This window comes from Pinus tabuliformis, chromosome 4_1 (assembly GCF_031772625.1).
Source record: "Pinus tabuliformis cultivar Carrire ecotype Pingquan chromosome 4_1, CPIR1, whole genome shotgun sequence".
In the NCBI taxonomy this organism is placed as follows: domain Eukaryota; kingdom Viridiplantae; phylum Streptophyta; class Pinopsida; order Pinales; family Pinaceae; genus Pinus; species Pinus tabuliformis.
The window spans coordinates 849,742,142-849,762,067 of record NC_142303.1 but is presented as its reverse complement, the minus strand read 5'-3'; the positions used below and the strand labels follow the sequence as shown (position 1 = coordinate 849,762,067).

General features: G+C 36.6%; 1 pseudogene; it reads left to right on the top strand.

The window, feature by feature from the left end:
* Window positions 1-19,926, top strand: part of LOC149178887 (uncharacterized) — a 147,931-nt pseudogene that overhangs the window by 9,433 nt on the left and 118,572 nt on the right.

The window sequence follows — 19,926 nt, the reverse complement described above, 5'->3', positions numbered from 1 at the left end:
CCGTCCCCTTGTTGTCGACACTCTATTTTTTCTCAAGAAAATATCTTCTTCTATAGCCGAGAATTTACGATTTCCCTGGTAACCATCTGGTCTATGGAATTTTTGAGGAGGAATCCTCTAGGTCTCAACTCTATTCTTCAAGGTAATCCATATTTTCTCCTTCTTTATGGTTTCTAGCATTAATATATAAGTTTCACTAACAAATCATGGATCACTGTGTAGGGTGCCGACAAGATGATTTCACTATCTCTGGTGTAATATGTTGTAGGACCTTACCAGGTGTATTTTTGTTCAAGATGTCTTCCTTTGAATTAAATTTCTATACTATCATCAGGTTATTAACAAATATTCTGACTTCTATGGTTTCTTTTGGAAAGCTCTTACGCCCAGCTCTTACCCAAGTAATTAATCTTAGGGTATGTTGTTATTGATTCCTTCCATTTTCCTTCTCTTAATGTAGTCAGATTGATGTTGCAGTCCTAATGTATAGAACCACTCTTGCAGGTAAGGTACCCTGACTTACAGTGTTCCCTAGCTCATGATATTCCGTTGTTTCTTATCAGTCCCTTTCAAAGTTACATTAATAATAGCTCCATTTTCTCTTTTTATGGATTTTGGGTCCAAATATGTACCCATCAGGGTGTTATAGATATATTTGGGCATTGCAACCCCAATCACATATGTCTATAAACCAAGGGCTTCTAAACCCCTAAAAGTTTTGTTTCATACCCTAAAGGAACAAGGTCAGTTGATTACATCATCTCCCAGAAGTTCTCCATGAAAAACTACTCAAAACTGGTCAAAACAGGACCATACAGACTGCTCCATGCATAGGGTGCGATGCATCTCACCTATTACACACGAGGGGTGCAATTCATATTGGAAATCCCTACTGTAGGGTGCGACGAGTGAGAGTAGACAAATGGCAGAAGCAGTTTGCTAGGTGGAAACCCAGAGAATCTTCTAGAAACTGCTCATATGACACTTGCCTCTCTGAATTCACCTAGGGATGAGTAAAAGATCTGAAATCTCCAAGTGGAACCAAGAAATATCAGTGAAATGACACTAATCAAAATCCCAGAAGCTGACTCACTCTCCTAAAAACATCTATATGTGGATCCCTCATCCAAGAGATCCAAAGGCTGGAGTTTTGTAATTTGCAAGGAAGTGTTGTTGGTTTCTCTTTGAAGATATTATTGGGTGATCTTGCTTTGTATGAGGTGAAGAGAGCTTTCATGCTGGGAGGATGATGTTGGATCAGAGAGCCTGGTTGTAATCCTCTCTTCTACTACTTCTATCAATAAAGCTATTTGAGTTTTCCTCCATATGCTTGTATATCTCTGAATCTTATTTGTGTATGCATTTATATGGTTAATGTACATCTGATCCTACATTATGTATGGTTATAGATCTCTATGCTTTGATGGTATTGTTCTCCCTTGACTCCACATGTTTTCTTTGAAGTGGGACAAGCAAGAAAGGAGTGGTGAAAGCTCTGTCAAAGGAGAGAGGAAACAAGCAAGGAGACTAGCGAAAGACTAAGGTTGGTGCTCTCTGCTTCTCTCTCATCTATCTCTCATAAAGGAAAACAAAAGTAACTTTAATCTGTTTGTTTCTAAGATAGCTACCCGTCTTAGTGGGACTAGAAGCTCTGAATGGACACTAGTTTTCCAGATAACAAAATGGAGACTCCACTAGGGAGCGAATAGTTTGTTTGTTTCGTTATTGTTGTTTTCTTTATAAACCATAGACGGAGCCTAAAGTCAAGCCAGCTAACCTTCAAACTACTTTTGCTATGCAACTGCAAAGTAGATCAATGTTGCTTCAGTCAATCTCCAGGTTGGTTTATGAACTGAACATCTAGCTTGCAAACATCCTAAGTGCCCTGTTGGTAGCTAAAATAACCTCATTAGATCAGCCCCTATACTTTTTGTTTACTGCCTATCATTAGCTCAGCCTAAACCCCTAAACTTAGCTGCAAACTGTTAGAAAAAACCAAGCTCAATCTCATTCCTGGACCATCACACTGTCTCTCATTGGTAGTCTAGATGTATCGCACCTCCTGTGTGCTGTAGGTGAGATGCATCCATGTTTCCCTGTGTTACAGGTGCGATGATCATATGAGACTATTTCTGCCTCCAAATTTTGGTTTTTCTTCATTATCTTCAGCTTTATTCAGTAGTTTTGTTGTCTATGATCAGTGTATCACTTTTGAAACTCCCTTCCTTTGCATTATTCAGCCTCCATTGATAAATAATTGTGAATATTTTTATGTATTTTTCGTCATTTACAGTTCTCTTGTGCAAACAGTAGCTTAATCGAACTATCGTCTTCTAATTTGAAAGTGTCACAAGTGTCATTTTCAGTCAAAGAAAATAGCCTTCCTCTTTTTGATAGTCGATTACATTTTTGCCATTGTAATTGATTTGAATCATTAGTATTTCAAGTGTCAAAAGAAATTTTGAATTTGAAATCGCAAAGTGTCATCTTGGCTTTACTTTCGGCTTTTGAAAAGAAAATTGTTAGTACTGTTGCTTTGAAAGAAAATAGTTCAAATCTATATTTTTTTTTCTTTTTGTCATTTTCACATTAAGGAAACTAAAAAACAAATACATGCATGTGAATTTGCATTTAGACTGCTTGTGTAAATTGATTTAGGAAAAGTGTATCTAGTGTGTGCTCTCTGCACTATGTTGAAAGAATTTCATTTCTCTTTCCTTAGTAGCTAGGATTTTCATTGCAAAAAGAAAATAAACAACTGTTTATCATCTAAGATTGCATATTTAAGAATTGTATATCTACATCACGTGGTGAACCTTAAAGGAAAACTTCTTAAGAAAGATCAACTGTAAAATAAACCTCAATGAACATAAAAACACTTTGGAACCTAACGCACAACATTTAGAAGTCTAGGCTAGAGACGTATTCCAACGTCGTAAAGCCTGGTAACTATTGCTTTCATCGTAGGTTGGGTAATTCCTCCTCTTTGAGATGACAAGTTCCAGTACGGACTTGCGCTCCCACGTGTCGTCGAGTATATATTGGGAGACCACAATAGGCTACATCCTTTATCCTTAGGAAGCCGTGTCTGCTGCACTATCGATCGCAATGCATTGAACACAGCATTCAGCAAGATTGACTGTCGTACCGTAAAAAGTATTCTGCAGTTTTGCGATTGGTTTGGTAATCCCTCTGTCTAGATTTCGAGAGTAGTCACTTTCGTTCCTTTTCAGACTCCTTAAAAGAGAAGGTCCATCTGAGCACTTGTCACTTCAAGCTCATTAAAATTGAAGGTGACTAGAGTCATCTTTATCTTTTTCTCGACTCTTAAAAATTGAAAAAGCAAGTTGTGTCAAAGCGTCATAAAATGTATTTTAATCATAATAACGTCATTGTTCCCTCGTTGGTATTTAGGTTGAGAAATGGATTGTACCAATCAAGGATTTCCCCTTGGGGGGAATCCTAGTCCCTTCTCCTCTTGGGGGGATGTTGTTGCTCCATACGTTGCCACATTGTCCCTTCCAGGACTCACAATTGGCCTGCCCATATGGCTTTTCTCGACCTCTTTCATTCAAAACACTGTGATTCCTCAGCAATCAAATCAGCAACCAGATGATACTAAAGTTTCTCCCCCACCTTCTAATTCGTTTGTTTCTCCCTCTCCTTATTCCTCTCCGCTTGGTGAAGCTAGTAACACTAAAAACCAAGTAACTGAGAAGAAGAAGAAAGGAAAGGAGAAGAATAAGAAGAAGAAGCCAATGGTGAAAGGGGGAAACCATGCATCGTCTGGTGAAAATCCACACACTGCACAATTGAAACCTAAATCTCCATGTGTCATTTGCAAGGGAGACCACTATCATCAAGATTTTCCCTGCATCCCATGGATCTTGAGGGACTGGTCTCCCTGCTTGCACAATCCGGTGTCTTCAACCTCTGACGATCATGTTGAGAGCACACCATCAACAAATGAAAACGAAGTCAATGGAAAAAAAGGAAGATCCAAATTTCCTTGCAGACTGTGTGAAGGCGATCATGCCCTCCACCGTTGTCCCTTCCTAGATGAAGCTAAAAGAGTCTTGGATAACCGCCCTACATCACCGCAGCAACTTCCTCCTGGATACAAGAAACTCTTGCCGAGTCCATCGCTACTTGAAAATCTGACTGACACACCGTTGTTGTCGGTCAAAGCACCTATCATTGAAGATAAACCCTCTGAGTCCACACCGGACCAAAGTCAACAGGTCGAGACGGCAGTCGACCCAATCTTGTCTTCAGAGGACCCACCTTCAGATGATACTGTCACCAAAGAGAATGAGAACGACACCATTCAAATTCTCTTCGTAAACACAGACTCCAATGCACATGGGGAAAATCTACCCATTCCTTTACCATAGGAAGGAAGTTTGTCAAAGACTTATCCAACCGTTTATTCGGTCCCACCTCCAAGCAATCTAGTCATTTCCTTCGATTGGAATCTACTAGGGAGACCCCGCCTACCATCTAATGTACCATTCTGAATCATAGTACAAGCTTACAGAATGATCATGGTTGGTACTATCATAGATGAAGGGGCTTCCATGAGTATCCTTTCCTCCACTGCTTGGAAAGCGCTTGGTTCGCCATCGCTTCTGCCTGAGATTCGAAATCTGACAGGCTTCAACAAAGGAACCAATTGACCATTAGGGGTCCTTCCAAATTTGCCTATAACTTTGAGAAGGAAAACTGTTTATCTGAACATGATGGTAGTCCAAGGGCCATTAGATTACAATCTACTCCTTGGACGTGACTACATTTATAGCATGGGAGCTATCGTTTCCTCACTCTTCCGAGTGATGTGTTTTCCACATGAAGGTAGGGTGGTCCACCTAGTTGACCAGCTTTCATTCCCTGGTTTAAACACAACTATTAGTCAAATGCCATCCTTAACTAGTATTTTTGCACACGGAATGTCTAATCAATCTCCAGTTCATCCACCTGATGATCGTGAGTGATTCGGTGATTGTGACTGAAACCTAGGAGGCATGCGCCCTAGTCTGCTTCAGCAGGAAAACCCCAGATATAAGATAGGTTTCCACGTAGGAATATGACTAGTCTAATACCCCTGTCCGTTTAGGAAAATGGATTTGGACTAGAAAAATATTCCCCCGTCAAAGGTTATGTGATTGGGACTGACAATAGTCACCTTTGTCCATTTCGATGGACATCGCCAAGGAAGGTTTTGTCTGCGACGCGGATGGAACAATCTCGCTAATGCGAGAACTTCCATATGGTGACCTGGAAACTCTACTTTATACCTGGGGGCATGCAAACCTTTTCATACGCAAGTGAAAAGTGACCAGCGTAACTCTAACCCCGTAGTTTTTCTAACTTCAACTACTTAAGTTAGGTGATTGGTCTGATCCACCATTCACCTTTGCCGGGACCAATGGAAATGGCAAAGTAAAGGAGATGTTTCCCATCGAGAAGCTATCCTACCTAACCTTAATAGTTCTTTAACCCCTAGGACAGTAGTTGGTCATTCCTAGCTTGCATACAAAAGGCTCAGGAGCAAAGTTGCACATGGGGCAAGCTCCCTAAAAAATGAACCTACTAATGAGACATCCTTATTATATGACTGGCATGAGCAGTTTTACGCAAAGTTCAAGCTCGTTAAAAAATAAACCTCGCCATGAGCAGTTTTACGCGAAGTTCAAGCTCGTTAAAAAATAAACCTAGCAATGAGGAAATGTTTCCATAGAGTTCAAGATCATTAAAAAATTAACCCCACCCTCGGTAAATAACCATTGTGATCACATAATTATCAACTTTTGAACCTTGGTCATGTTCTTACCATCACCTCCACCCTCTTTTAGCCGATCATACACCTCCATTTGATTGTTTACCCTTTTGAGGAATAGTTGCGACGAGTGATTCTGTTAGCCACTCTCTTTACACTGTCGTGATTGAAAATTTCCAAACCTTACCTGGAACCAGTTGCTATCCAAAAACATCACTCGTTCCTCAAAAAACGAGTCTCCTTTAGGCTCTTTCCATCTGACTCGTAAAATATGAAAAGATTTTCGAGCAATTGGCCTCTCCAGCTCGTTAAAGCAACCGGAAGTGCCATCCCTCCTCTAGATTTTAATCTTTTTGGACCTGAGGGATTATTACACAAAAAGATCGAGCGCTTGTCTTGTTCGGCTCGTTAAAACTATCGAAAATTCATCCCTTTTGTATTATTTTACACTTTTTCAGACTTAAGGGATTACATTACGAAAAAGGACCACTGGAGTTGCCTTTTCGTCCCTTTTAGACTCTCTAAAATTGAAAAGGACCAAGTTATCTTTGTCGTTAAACTCGTTAAAACAATAGCGACAAATTTGTCCTTGTAGACAAGAACGAGTTTCACTGTCGCTAGGCTCGTTAAAGCATAGCAACAAGTTTGCCCGAAGGAAAAATTATAGAACAAGCATATGTTATCCTCCTCAAGCTTGACAAAAATAAAGAGGTACTGGTCAGCAATGACTGGGGAAAAAGGGAAGAAAAATTGAATAGCTTCATTAGTAGCAAGTCGCTCTTGAACACGACACTTTCACTCTGTCACCATGATTGAGTCGGGTTGGGTTATTCCGTTCACCGGTCATATCACCATTGGCCCACCATACCATCCACCTTGGGGTTAACACTACCGATCCATTTCAGTGTCGCTGGTATGTTCAACAGAAGTCGCTCAAAGAATTCACCAACCTAGCCAACGTCTCATCCGCTGCAATACCTTCACTCTCCATTTTTCATGACCGCCACCCTGAACCTTGTATCATCAAATCGTTTTCACCTCCACAAAATCATTTGCTCCATTCCGTGTCATAGATGTGGGATTCATTAAGGCCCTCCTACGACGGGTCACTTCTTGTCGACATCAGCTCATTATCCAAGAAGTTGACTTAGGAACAACCATTTCAGTACTTTGAAGCTTGCATGCCTCAATGGCAAGTTTCTCACTTCCGACAACAGGTTTACATCAATGGCCTTCAACCGAAAGATTTTACATGGTGTTCAACATCAGCTCATGTATTCACACCACGTGAATTATACTGCAGTACCTTGAGGGTCATCATCATTATCAATGATTCCTCTCGCGCCTATTAACAGCTTACATCATTGGCTGGTAATCAAGTGATGTCTTTCCATGTTCAACATCAGAACATCTTTTCACATGGATTGACTTGTACTTTGGGCGAAGATTGAACGAATTTGAAGACCCCGGATCTAGTTTCATCCATCCGGGCTGCGATATATTCAGGAAAATAAAGACATCAAATGTACATCATTGCTGCACAAATATTCATCCAATCTAAGGGATGATGGCTCTACCAGAATCATCGATCTGCCACACAGACGATTGTCTCTCTTATGTACATGAAAATGAATTTATAAAGTTGAGAATGGGAATGCCCGCCTTAGCTAGATCATGAAAATATCATGAAGATAATGTATTGTGTTGTATCTTATTACAGGTCACCTTCTAGTTCGAAAAACCTTGGATCCTCATTATAAAGCATTTCACCCGACATCAAAAGGATTTACGACCTCATGCTTTAGGGGGCAACTGTTATAGACATATTTGGGCACTGCAACCCCAATCACATATGTCCATAAACCAAGGGCTTCTAAACCCCTAAAAGTGTTGTTTCATACCCTAAAGGAACAAGGTCAGCTGATTACATCATCTCCCAGAAGTTCTCCATGAAAAACTACTCAGAACTGGTCAAAACAAGACCATACAGACTGCTCCATGCATAGGGTGTGATGCATCTCACCTATTACACACGGGGGGTGCGATGCATACTGGAAATCCCTTCTGTAGGGTGCGATGAGCGAGAGCAGACAAATGGCAGAAGCAGTTTTCTAGGTGGAAACCTAGAGAATCTTCTAGAAAATGCTCATATGACACTTGCCTCTCTGAATTCGCCCAGGGATGAGTAAGAGATCTAAAATCTCCAGTGGAACCAAGAACTATCAGTGAAATGACATTAATCAAAATCCCAGAAGCTAACTCACTCTCCTAAAAACATCTATATATGGATCCCTCATCCAAGACATCCAAAGGCTGGAATTTTGTAATTTGCAAGGAAGTGTTGTTGGTTTCTCTTTGAAGACATTTTTGGGTGATCTTTCTTTGTATGAGGTGAAGAGTTCTTTCATGCTAGGAGGATGATGCTAGATCAAACAACCTGGTTGTAATCCTCTCTTCTACTAATTTTATCAATAAAGCTATTTGAGTTTTCCTCCATATGCTTGTATATCTCTTAATCTTGTTTGTGTATGCATTTATATGGTTAATGTACACCTGATCCTACATTATTTATGGTTATAGATCTTTATGCTTTGATGGTATTTTTCTCCCTTGACTCTACAGGTGTTCTTTTAAGTGGGACAAGTGAGAAAGGAGTGGTGAAAGCTCTATCAAAGGAGAGAGGAAACAAGCAAGGAGACTAGCGAAAGACTAAGGTTGGTGCTCTCTGCTTCTCTCTCATCTATCTCTCATCAAGGAAAACACAATTAACTTTAATATGTTTGTGTCTAAGATAGCTACCCATCTTAGTGGGACTAGCAGCTCTAAATGGACAGTAGTTTTCCCGATAACACAGGGTCTCCCTGATTATGATTTTAATAAATACTTATACAAGTTCCCTAATCGGGGCAAAAGATTTTGAGAATTGATTTATCTTAAGGCTAGTTCATGAAAATGACTCTATTTTCACTGTAAGAGCTATGTTAAATGATAAATTTATTTATTCTAGCTCTGTGTTGGGTATATAATGGAAATTTGTTAAATGATAAATGTATTTATTCTAGCTCTGTGTTAGGTATATAATGGAAATTAGGGTCAAACCCTCATTCATTTATATCAAACCATGTGATTACCTTTAAAGTATTTTACTTCTAGCAGTGGCATCAGGTCATGTCCTCCTTTTGGCATGAACATGCACTTGCAATATTACATTTTTTGTTCAATTTTCTAGAATTATATTTAAACATGTGAACATATCTCTTTGAATAGCCACTAAATATTTCCATGGTTGTATTTATATATTTTTAATTTCTCTTACTGTATTTATATGTTTGAATTACGAGCATTAATATTCCTTTGCTAGGATGTTTACAGACCAATGATTCCTTGGGATATATTGTATGTAATTGTATAGTTACTTGAATGTATGATTACTACTTCTCCGGTGATTAATACCCTTATGGGTTAGTTCCTTTTTTTTATACTACAACGTTGGCAATTCCTTATATCAGTTTTCTAGTTGGCATCTAGGGTTTGGTACATATTTCCTAGTTTTGGTTCATCTCCCCTTTTTTTAGTTACTATTGTTACAAATATTTCGAGGGTAAGTGGGACTTGATTAATTTTTGGGTATTTATATTCACCCTTTTGCAATTCTTAAGCATATTCTTATTTTACAGAACTAGGAATGTTTTAAAAAATTGAGCCTCTATCCATTAGGTTTGGAAGTAACCTATTCGTTATTAGTCATATGAAAATAACCAATCATATGTAAATAACCATAATTTGTAAGCATAGAACATCATGTACAACAACTTTTCTTAACCATTCTAGAAATCACATATTTCTTGCAAGGAATGTTTGATGGTACGGTTTCTTCTAAAAATTCCTTCCTTGCTTTGGTTGATATATATCTATATATATATATATCTAGATAGATAGATAGATAGATATTGTGCATAATATCTTACAATTTACCGTTCTTGCTTAATCACTCGATGTTTCCATTTTTGGTTCATGTCAGAGTTACGTGTTGGATTAATAATTGTATTTAGGAAATAGTCTGTAGACCCCTGCAAAGTTTCATATGCACTTCATCTTACCAAACATTTGACTTATGTACATTTCCATGGTTTCAAAACTAATCCAAAATATTCTGCAACTTGTTATAACATTACTTTCTTTCTCTCATCTTGAAGAATAATGTTTTCCTGTGCAGTTATTAGCTAATATTTTATAATTTTATGGTATAAGTATTGTGGTATCTTGTTTTCAATAGGTACTAGGGACTATTTCTAGGTTTTTGTTAACTCAACTTGGCCTAGTACCTAACTTGACCTTCCTCTAGGATGGTTGTTCCAGTCTCATTCACTATATCATCTATTTTTCATTATTATTAGAATTTCTCTAGACTCTTTCATAGTATATTACAGTCCCATCCCTGAACCCACACTCTTAATATAGATACAATGGCTTCAACATGCTTCTCAACATGAATTAGGTTTCAATTATGAGTTTCAATTTTGGACACACAGTTATTAGTCCTTTAATCAAATAATAACTTTACCTTATGAAAATGATATCTAACAGAAGTTGGAGATGTAATTAATACATATATGTTCCTATTTCATTTTCTTACAGAGAAATTTGGGAACCATTTATATCAAGTCACTATATACAGTCAAAGATTCCATATACTTTCATCATCCATAATAACAGTTATATTTTGAGAAAGGAAATAAAACAAATATTGTAGAGAACTTATCTATTAAAGTTAGATTATCAGGGAATCCAACCGGGAGTAAGACCACTCCTCCCAATCATGAGATTGGTCCTCTCAACCAAATCCCCCCCCCCCACCCCACCCCTGAAGCCTTTTCATTTCCAGAACAATAGATGGACAATGACCTAGTAAGGTTTGTTCTCTAGAATCAAGACCACCTAGTCTAGCCAACAATTTACAGACTTTCAAGTTTGTCTTAGGGTTTCCACTAGCTCTTGGTCAAACTCAAGAATACCCTAACTAGAAGTGTCCTTATTTCCTTCAACAATTTCCTATTACATGTTCATAATCTTATAGCTTCATTCTCCCACTTGGACCTCCTCCAACTAGGTACCAAGTCTTCAAGGTTGCATCTTGTTTTCTCTCATCTCACCCTCTTGGATCCCTTGTCCCAAGTGAGATTATTTATCTCTAGGGAGAAGAATAATTGTCCTCTAGCTATCTGGTAAATGAAAATTTTCATCTAGGGTATTTTCCCATGAATTCCAAGACTTTTCATAACTTTTCTTTATATAAAATTGAAATAAACTTTAAATATTAAAGTTTCCCGCTTATGTTTTCTACATAACCCAAATTTTACCAAATATTTATGGTAAAAGTAAATTAAATATTTACTTTTGACCGAGGGCTGTTACATCTTCCCCCACTTGAGCGAAACACCATCCTTGGTGTTTCTTGTCCTTCAAAACAAGCCGAAGTATGCCTCACACATAAAATCCTTATTTCATATTTTCAGGTAACATCTCCTGGAAAAAGTGCTTCCACCAAACTATGGGAAACAAATTTCTTCCATAGCATAATCTCTTTTTGATTATGAGTATGCAGAGGCTCCACCATGAATATTTCATTTGGTTCATCCCACATTCACCATTGTTGTCATTAGTTCCATCTATCATTACTTAAGAAACACATACGTACTCATTTCAAATTTATTAAAGACATCATTAGTTGCTATTTATGTATGCCACAAGGTCATCATTATGCATCATAGCCCAACTAGGGTTAGCAATCTACACTCAGTAAGGGTTAGAAACGTTATTAAAATCTCATCAATAATAGCATTAAATCCTTCTTAATTACCCAATATCTAAGTCAATAGATAAGGATCGGTTCCACTTAAAATTCCAGATCATGGAAGTACCAATTCTATTGACATTATATACTTAGTGGTGATAACATTCCAAAAACCATTTACAATTATTTTCTTTTACGATAGATCATAGTTTGTATATTATCGTACTAGATAGTATTACTATGCTTTTTAGTTTCAAGTGCTACATATGCGTTAGTTATGCATGGAGTAGGGTTTAGGATAACTTCCTTTTCCTTGAAATGTTCAAGGTGGCTACACAGCTCCTACTTTGTTCAAGTAAACTTAGTTATTCCCATCTGGAGCTGCTTTTCTATACACAAAACCAAGAGTCCATATTGTAACATTTCTTCAGTTTTCACTTTTCCTCATCATGTATTGCAGGTTGATGATGGTTATACATGGCTTGTTTCCTGTGTACAGTCATCAGTTTCTTCCCTATGCACTTATCTACACTTTGACTTAGCTCATAAAAACTAGGTTTGGAGTTCTTCCTTTTCGTGGTTATAGATGCACCAACTAGCCACAATCTTTTACTTTTCACTAGGTTTTGTCACGTCATAACATCTTGCAATTCCTGCTAAGTTATTCTAGGGGACCCCATCAATGTTTACCTGTTTATACTTGCAATGTCAATTTAGTCAATATTTAGTTAGCTATCACACCATTTTGTACCTCATACAGCTCCAATGACCATTGCCCTTTTCTTCTTTTCTTTGTTTTTGAATTTACCACATATAGTTTTAGAGACCACACTATCTGTATTTATGTGAATTCGGTCATACTTCTTTTTCTTCTTGGTGATCATAATATAAGAATCTTTCTTAACATATAAATTTGATTTCCATCCTATCCGTAAGTAGTCACCTTCTACTCCAATGACCCCTATCAAACATGCATATATATTAATATGTACCCAGCCTTTCATTTCTACAATACCTGAGTATATGTGAATTTTGTAAGCCATATTTAAAGGAATAATATTTTTTGATTTAGTGTCTACCATTTCCAGTGACTCAACCAACCTACCTATGTTCTCAGAAGCTATTCTTTTAGAAATATATTTAGTACTATTTCTATGTGTATTTTTATTTTCCACCTAATAATATCATCATCTCTATCACTTTTAATTTGATGGTCTCAAGATGTTTCATTAGTTTGTGATTTCAATAATTATTATGATATATATCCCAACTTCCAACACTCTGCAAGTTTTAGATAAAGGTATTTGTTAAACTTGATCTTCTTTTATAACACACAGTTACCTGTCTTCACACACTTCTTTCCCCTAAGAATGTCAATGGCTAAGTTTATGCTATCCTGCTTTAAGTTATTACGATATGCAGAATTGATTTTTTAAACCATGAATAAGTTAATTGCTCACGATCCACATTCAAGGAGATCACAAAAGATTTTTTTTTTATTTTTCAATTTTTTTTGTGTCGTGTCTGTTTTCTATGGAAACATATGATTAAATCCTCACTTTTATCAATCTTGAAAGCCAAGCTTTCTACTAATATCCATGGGATTTTAGCCATAGTTATCATTTACAATATTTAGGACACTTATACACACGTTATGCTATGATTATCTAAATAACTTTATACAAATATTTTATATTTCAAATGTATTTATAACACATGCTACCATTTGGTACTATTTAAGAAAGTGTAACTAGGTTTGTTATTTACAAATGTAATTTTGATCTTTGTACTTGTCAAGAAAAATAAATATTCTTTTTGTAAATTATACGAATGAGTTCTTGCTCATTCCATAGGTCTAGGAAAGTCGAAGAGTCAAAGACATGTAAAGAGATCTTTTTGAGCATATGTGTAAATATATATACTAGTCTAAAAGGCCCTCCAAGACAAGCACAATCCTCTAAAGAGAAGCATGAAGAAGTTTGCCAACAAAACAATGAAGAAAGGCAGCCATGTCGTCCTCAAGACAAATATTAATGACAAGTCGACTCATAAAGGAGACATAATACTTTTGGTGGACATGTCGGCTCAAATACAGGGACAAACTACTATATAAAGGAGCTTGCACCCTTGCATTTGGACAGTGACATCCTCACACTCCTCTCTGAAATCTTGGTCAAGTTCAGGGTTACAAAAATCTCGGATAAAGGTGCAGGACAATGTTTCGGTTAGGAGAAGGATCCCTCTAGTTTTTCAGATAAGGATGACTATTGTACACACTCACATACTCTCACAGTTTCGGATAAGAAACTTAGTAATACCACAGTGATATATATTCTCAACATATCCATGACAAGTAATATCTCGGTAAATATTGTAGTGCAATCATGATGAACATAGTTACATTATCAATCAAGGTGCAGCCATGATCCTAACATGATCATGATCTCATTAAAGGCTACTATAAGATAGTCATGATCTTGGTGGATCAAAAGGAATCTCTTTAATACATCTATCAACATGGAAGATCTAGTTGATGAAGACTTCAGTGAAGGGACAACAAATATGTTGCAGCAGTAATGAAGTGATGCAATAGTGATGGCCTCGATGGTGCTGCAATGAATATGATCTCAACAATGACAAAGAAGAGGATTGGTTTCTTGGTCTTGGAGTGGCCTAATAGTTCAAGGGTCATGGTCTTGGTATTCGTCAATTGGAATCTCTATAAGGATAATTTTGAGTGGGTTTTCCTCTCCAAGAGGGAGAGGTTTTAGCCCTGGCAGAAAGCCAACATTGTGTGTTCTTGTCTCTTTGCTTTTAGTAGATATTTGATGAACTAAGAAGACACACTCTAATAATAATAAGGCTTGAAGATTATGCTAATAATCTAAATATAAAAACGCCTCTCAAATAGTTATCATGACAGGAAGAATATCATTAACTACATTAGCCCTAGATTCTTCAACATGGTAACAGAGTTATGGTTGTAGTTTAAGGAAGCGTAGAAAAGAGACATACAAGAATCAATCTTCAAGGGAAAGTCTACAACAAGAAAGTCTACAATAGTATATGAAGCATAAACTTCGGTAACTATAGTCATGCACTCAACTTCAGTTATCAACTCATGTTTAGTTTGATGGGGTATATCAGTGTCATTCCCAGGATCCTCACTTCTTGATCACTAAACTTTCTCTATATAATAAAAGACAGCCTTGGCATAAATTATAGTCTCAGGTGTGTGTGTGTGTATAAATATAAATATATATATATCTATATATATATATATATATATATATATATAGATAGATAGATATTGCATAAGTGATCTGAGGAGTACCTCTCATACCACTGTCTTAATCTAGTTACTGCAACAAGGCAATTTCGATGATAAGACAATCTCTCTATACAGTGCTACCCACAGTTTAGTTATCTATGTTATTTAGTGACAAGTTTGGGCTCTCAATACAGTGCCTCTCTACACAACTCGATGCACATAGACATCATTGTCTCGATACAGTGCCATATCAATATACTTGTCACAGTCTCGGATTTTGTCTATGAACATGATCTCAATAGCATGGTGCTTGGATCAGAACATAAGTCTCTCTATATCACTATCGTAGTCTAGATAATGTTCAATGTAGGTGTTTGCTGATGCACTCCAAGCTATACTAAGTTTGATAATATCCACTTGTGGAATAGCAGTATCACTAGCATGTCAACAATATGTTCACATGTAGAAGTCAAAAGTACCTTAAACATGAATTGGGAGTCAAGATGATCACAAGGTCATAGTTTCAGTGATATTAGAAATGTCATAGTGCTAGAAGGTCTCCAAGGAAGTCTTGATAAAAGGATACTAGTGATGGGAAGCTCAAGCAAAGGAAGCATCAAGGTGAAGATCTCTTCTTCACATGCCAAGTAAGTATCCTTCATGTTTGATCAATTTTTGGTTTAATGACTTTTTTTTGCAAGGAAATAAAAATACTCGAGGATAGTCATTATCCTCATGAAAAATGTCCTTGCATAGAATAAGGAGGATTTCATAATCCTCATATAAAAGATAAGTCACATCACTTAGACCTACATAAAAGTAAAGGTATCAAATAACGAAGGAATATCTTCATGAGATCTCAATTGGGATATCTAGGAAATATGATAAGAAGAAGGATACCTCATTCAAAAATTTGTGGTCTCTATGCTAGATAGAGAAAGACAATTTGAGGGTAAAAATGTTGAAGGCAAAAAGAACTTAGACATTTGTGGAAAATAAAGGGAAAAGGAAATTTTGGTCCTCAAACAAAGACATAATAGTAAAAGATTCAATGCTATGGAAAGAATATGGATAGAAGCTCATATCTCTAGAACGATGAAGGAAGGACCAAATAAAGAGGGAGCAACAAATCTCCACTATGATTAAGATGACCTCCCTCATAAAAGGGGTCCTACCATAAGCTCCTAAATCTTTAGATATGACCATGATATTAAAGCATTAGAAGAAAGACCTCATCGCATCACCATGGGAATCATGAAGAATAAAATCCATGGAAGTTAATCACAAAGGAAATAACTCTTGGGAACCTCAGTGGACATTGTAGGAAAGGACGAAGTCATACAGGACAAGGTTCATCATAAATCAAGTTAAAAACGAAACATCTTCCAAATGGGGATATACAAGATCCTCGGGATTCTCTGATGCAATCCTCATCAAAAGGTTCACTAATCTAGAGAGGAAGCCAATGTTTCATCAAGATCTCCAACTTATGGAACTCATGGATGATGGATGATGATATGGTGACATAACAGAAGTAGCAGATCAAAGGGTTGAAGACACTTCAATCAAGAAAGTCATTGAAAGGATCCTAGATGACCTAAAGGTAAGATAAGGTATGTATGCTTATGTTTAATATTATACTTTCATGTCGTGTAGTTTCAAGTAACAAGGATAATTACTTCTATCTTGAGAAGCATGATCAAGAGAAAGGGATCTCCTCCTCTTAAAGGATGCAAGAAACTCACACTAGATGAAATCAACATAATATGTGAAGTATGATGTGGTCAATCACAACTAAGAAACTCTGATTAAAAGCACCTGGGAATGGAATGTGTGGAGAAGGAAGATATCGTGATATATGAAACCCTAATGAAGGTAATCAACATCCAAAAGATCAAGAAGACTTGACTAGAAAATCTCCCAGAAAGATATGAAGACTCTGATGGAAAAGATGAAGACCCTTGACAATGGATATCTTTGGTAGATGTTTCAACTGTATGTCGGATGTTGATACCTACATAAATATGTCATGATGAAGATCCATCTCTTAAGGTATTATTTGATGTAATATGATGTTTTTATTTCTTGAATAATATCTGGATAATGCAAGGCTACTCGAATAAGAGTTGTAAATACAATTACAACTAGCATACATGTGGTGGATAGAAGAAGAAAGATGAAGAAGTATCCATATGACGAAGGTTCCAAATATGAAGAAGGCCAATTTCCATGAAGAAAGGAATGACATGACGAACAAAGGAAGAAAGTGATCGATGGTTGTGGCCCTACAAGGAAGAAGCTCAACTGAATTTCATGACATCAAGAAAAGAAGTTGATCAATCAGCTAAAGGACCCACGAAGAAGAATTTTTTGATGGATAGAAGAGTTCCTAGCTAAGAGGGAGCTCTGAAAAGTTCTTGTTTAAAAAGGAGCTTGAGAAAGTTTTTGATCAGAGGAAACTTGTGCATATCTTCCCCAGTTGAGAGGGAGGGATAGACACAACCTTCTTGTCTTCACCTGGGAAGAAAGAATGGGAGGATTGGGTAATCATTTGGCATCTGATGCTCTTTGAGGATGTGTATGGCATCCAAGGTAAGAGTAGGAAAGAGGAACGATATTCTTTGAGGTTTGGGGACCCAAGATAAGAATAGCCTTAGAAGGTAATAGTCATTGAACACTCGGGTGGATATGTACCTTTAGAGACAATTATGAAGGTGTATATAGTCATTGGTCTCACCAACATTGTGTCCCGATCTGATGAGGGATAGAGTTGTTAGTCAAGGCCTTGCTATAAACAATCTTGGTTACTATGATTCTATAACAAATGGGTTGCCAATTCGATTCTTCTTATGAGAAATTCTTTAGATTGAGAATGACCAAGTACCATTATAAATACCTCCCTAGTTAAGAGGGAATTTTGAAGAAAGTGTAACTAGGTTCAGTATTTACAAATGTAACTTTGATCTTTGTACTTGTCAAGAAAAAGAAATATTATTTCTGTAAATTATAAGAATGAGTTTCTTGCTCATTCCATAGGCCTAGGAAATTCAAAGAGTCAAAGACATGTAAAGAGCTCTTCTTGAGAATATGTGTAAATATATATACTATTCTAAAAGGCCTTCCAAGACAAGAACAATCCTCCAAAGACAAGCATGAAGAAGTCTGCCAACAAAATAATGAAGAAAGGTAGTCATGTCGGCCCCCAGATAAATATAAATGACAAGTTGGCCCACAAAGGAGATACAACACTTTTGGTGGGTATGTCAGCTCAAATACAAGGACAAACTATAATATAAAGGAGCCTACACTCCCGCATTTGGACAGTGACATCCTCACACTCCTCTCTAAAATATCAGTCAAATTCAGGGTTACAAAAATCTCGGATAAAGGTGTAGGACAGTGTTTCAGTTAGGAGAAGGATCCCTCTAATTTTTAGGATAAGGATGACTATTGTACGCACTCAAATGCTCTCACCGTTTTGAATAAGAAACTAAGTAATACCATGGTGATATATATTCTCGTCATATCCATGACAAGTAAGATCTCGGTAAATATTGAAATGCAATCATGATGAACATAGTTACATTCTCAGTTGAGGTGCAGTCATGATCCTAACCTGGTCATGATCTCGTTAGAGGCTATGATAAGACAGTCATGATCTTGGTGGATCAAAAGGTATCTCTCCAATACATGTCTCAACATGGAAGATCTAGTTGATGAAGACTTCGGAGAAGGGATAACAAAGATGTTGCAATAGTAATGAAGTGATGCAATATTAATGGCCTCGATAGTGCAGCAATGAAGATGATCTCAACACTGAAAAAAGAAGAGGATTGGTGTCTTTGTCTTTGAGTCGCCTAATAGGTCAAGGGTCATGGTATTGGTATTCATCAATTGGAATCTCTATAAGAAGAATTTTGAGTGGGTTTTCCTCCCCAAGACGGAGAGGTTTTGGCCTTGGCAGAATGTTAACATCATGTGTTCTTGTCTCTTTGTTTTGATAGATATTTGATGAACTGAGAAAACACACTCTAATAATAATAACAAGTGAAGATTTTTCTAATAAGATAAATATTAAAACACCTCTAAAATAGTTATCATGACTCAAAGAATCTCATTAACTACATTAGCCCTAGATTCTTCAACAGGTACCTTTTGTATTGTGTTACATTATTCTGTGAAATAAATATTATTTTATTTTTTATTTTTATTTTCTTTCACCCTCATCCTTTAGAGAAGTTTGCATCCAATTTATTATGTATTTATACTCTAAATCAGAGTATTAATAGCTTAAGATTTCCCCTTTCTTATTCTCACAAGCATATTAACTAGGTGACACTCATTATGTTACCCTCATCTAATTCTTTTCTTCAGTTTACAATATATTACTCACTTCATTCATAACAAGTTATTTTACTACCTTTGAACTGTAAGGTCCCGTGGACAACAATTTTATACCAACTGAGAATAACTAATTTTATTATTATACCATTTCACACAGTGATCATATTTTCTTTCATCTTATCATTTTTAATTTTCAAGGAAGATTTCCTTACCTTATCCCCATGATGTCTCGCAACCGGTGATTTGTCCTTCAGGTACTTCCATAATTCCATGATAGCAGTAAGCCACAACCAAACATTAACAATTTTTTTTCAACCCACCATCTTGATGACAAATATGATTCTTGTCTTTTGCTCAGGTGGACCCGCTTCATATGAACTATTAATTTTCACTAACTCTTGAGCATACATATAGGAATTCTTATTATTCATAACTTATGTACCATGCATCTACCACTCGTTATCTCAAGTTTTTTTTTTCATAACCAATATTACAGTATCTTTTTGGTTCTTCCAGAACCCTAAGAATGAAACCATTAATTATTACGCATATATAAATTTTATAAGATAAATTTAATCTCCAACCTGTTTGTGTTAAGTCTTCTGCCTTAAATAACTTTTGACATAAGTTTGTCATTCAATTCACAGACAACATCTTTTCTTCATGATTATCCATGGTTTTAATCACACCCCATTGTTTCCTATTGGCATGTTAAACTTTCTTTCATGTGCTACTTGTTAT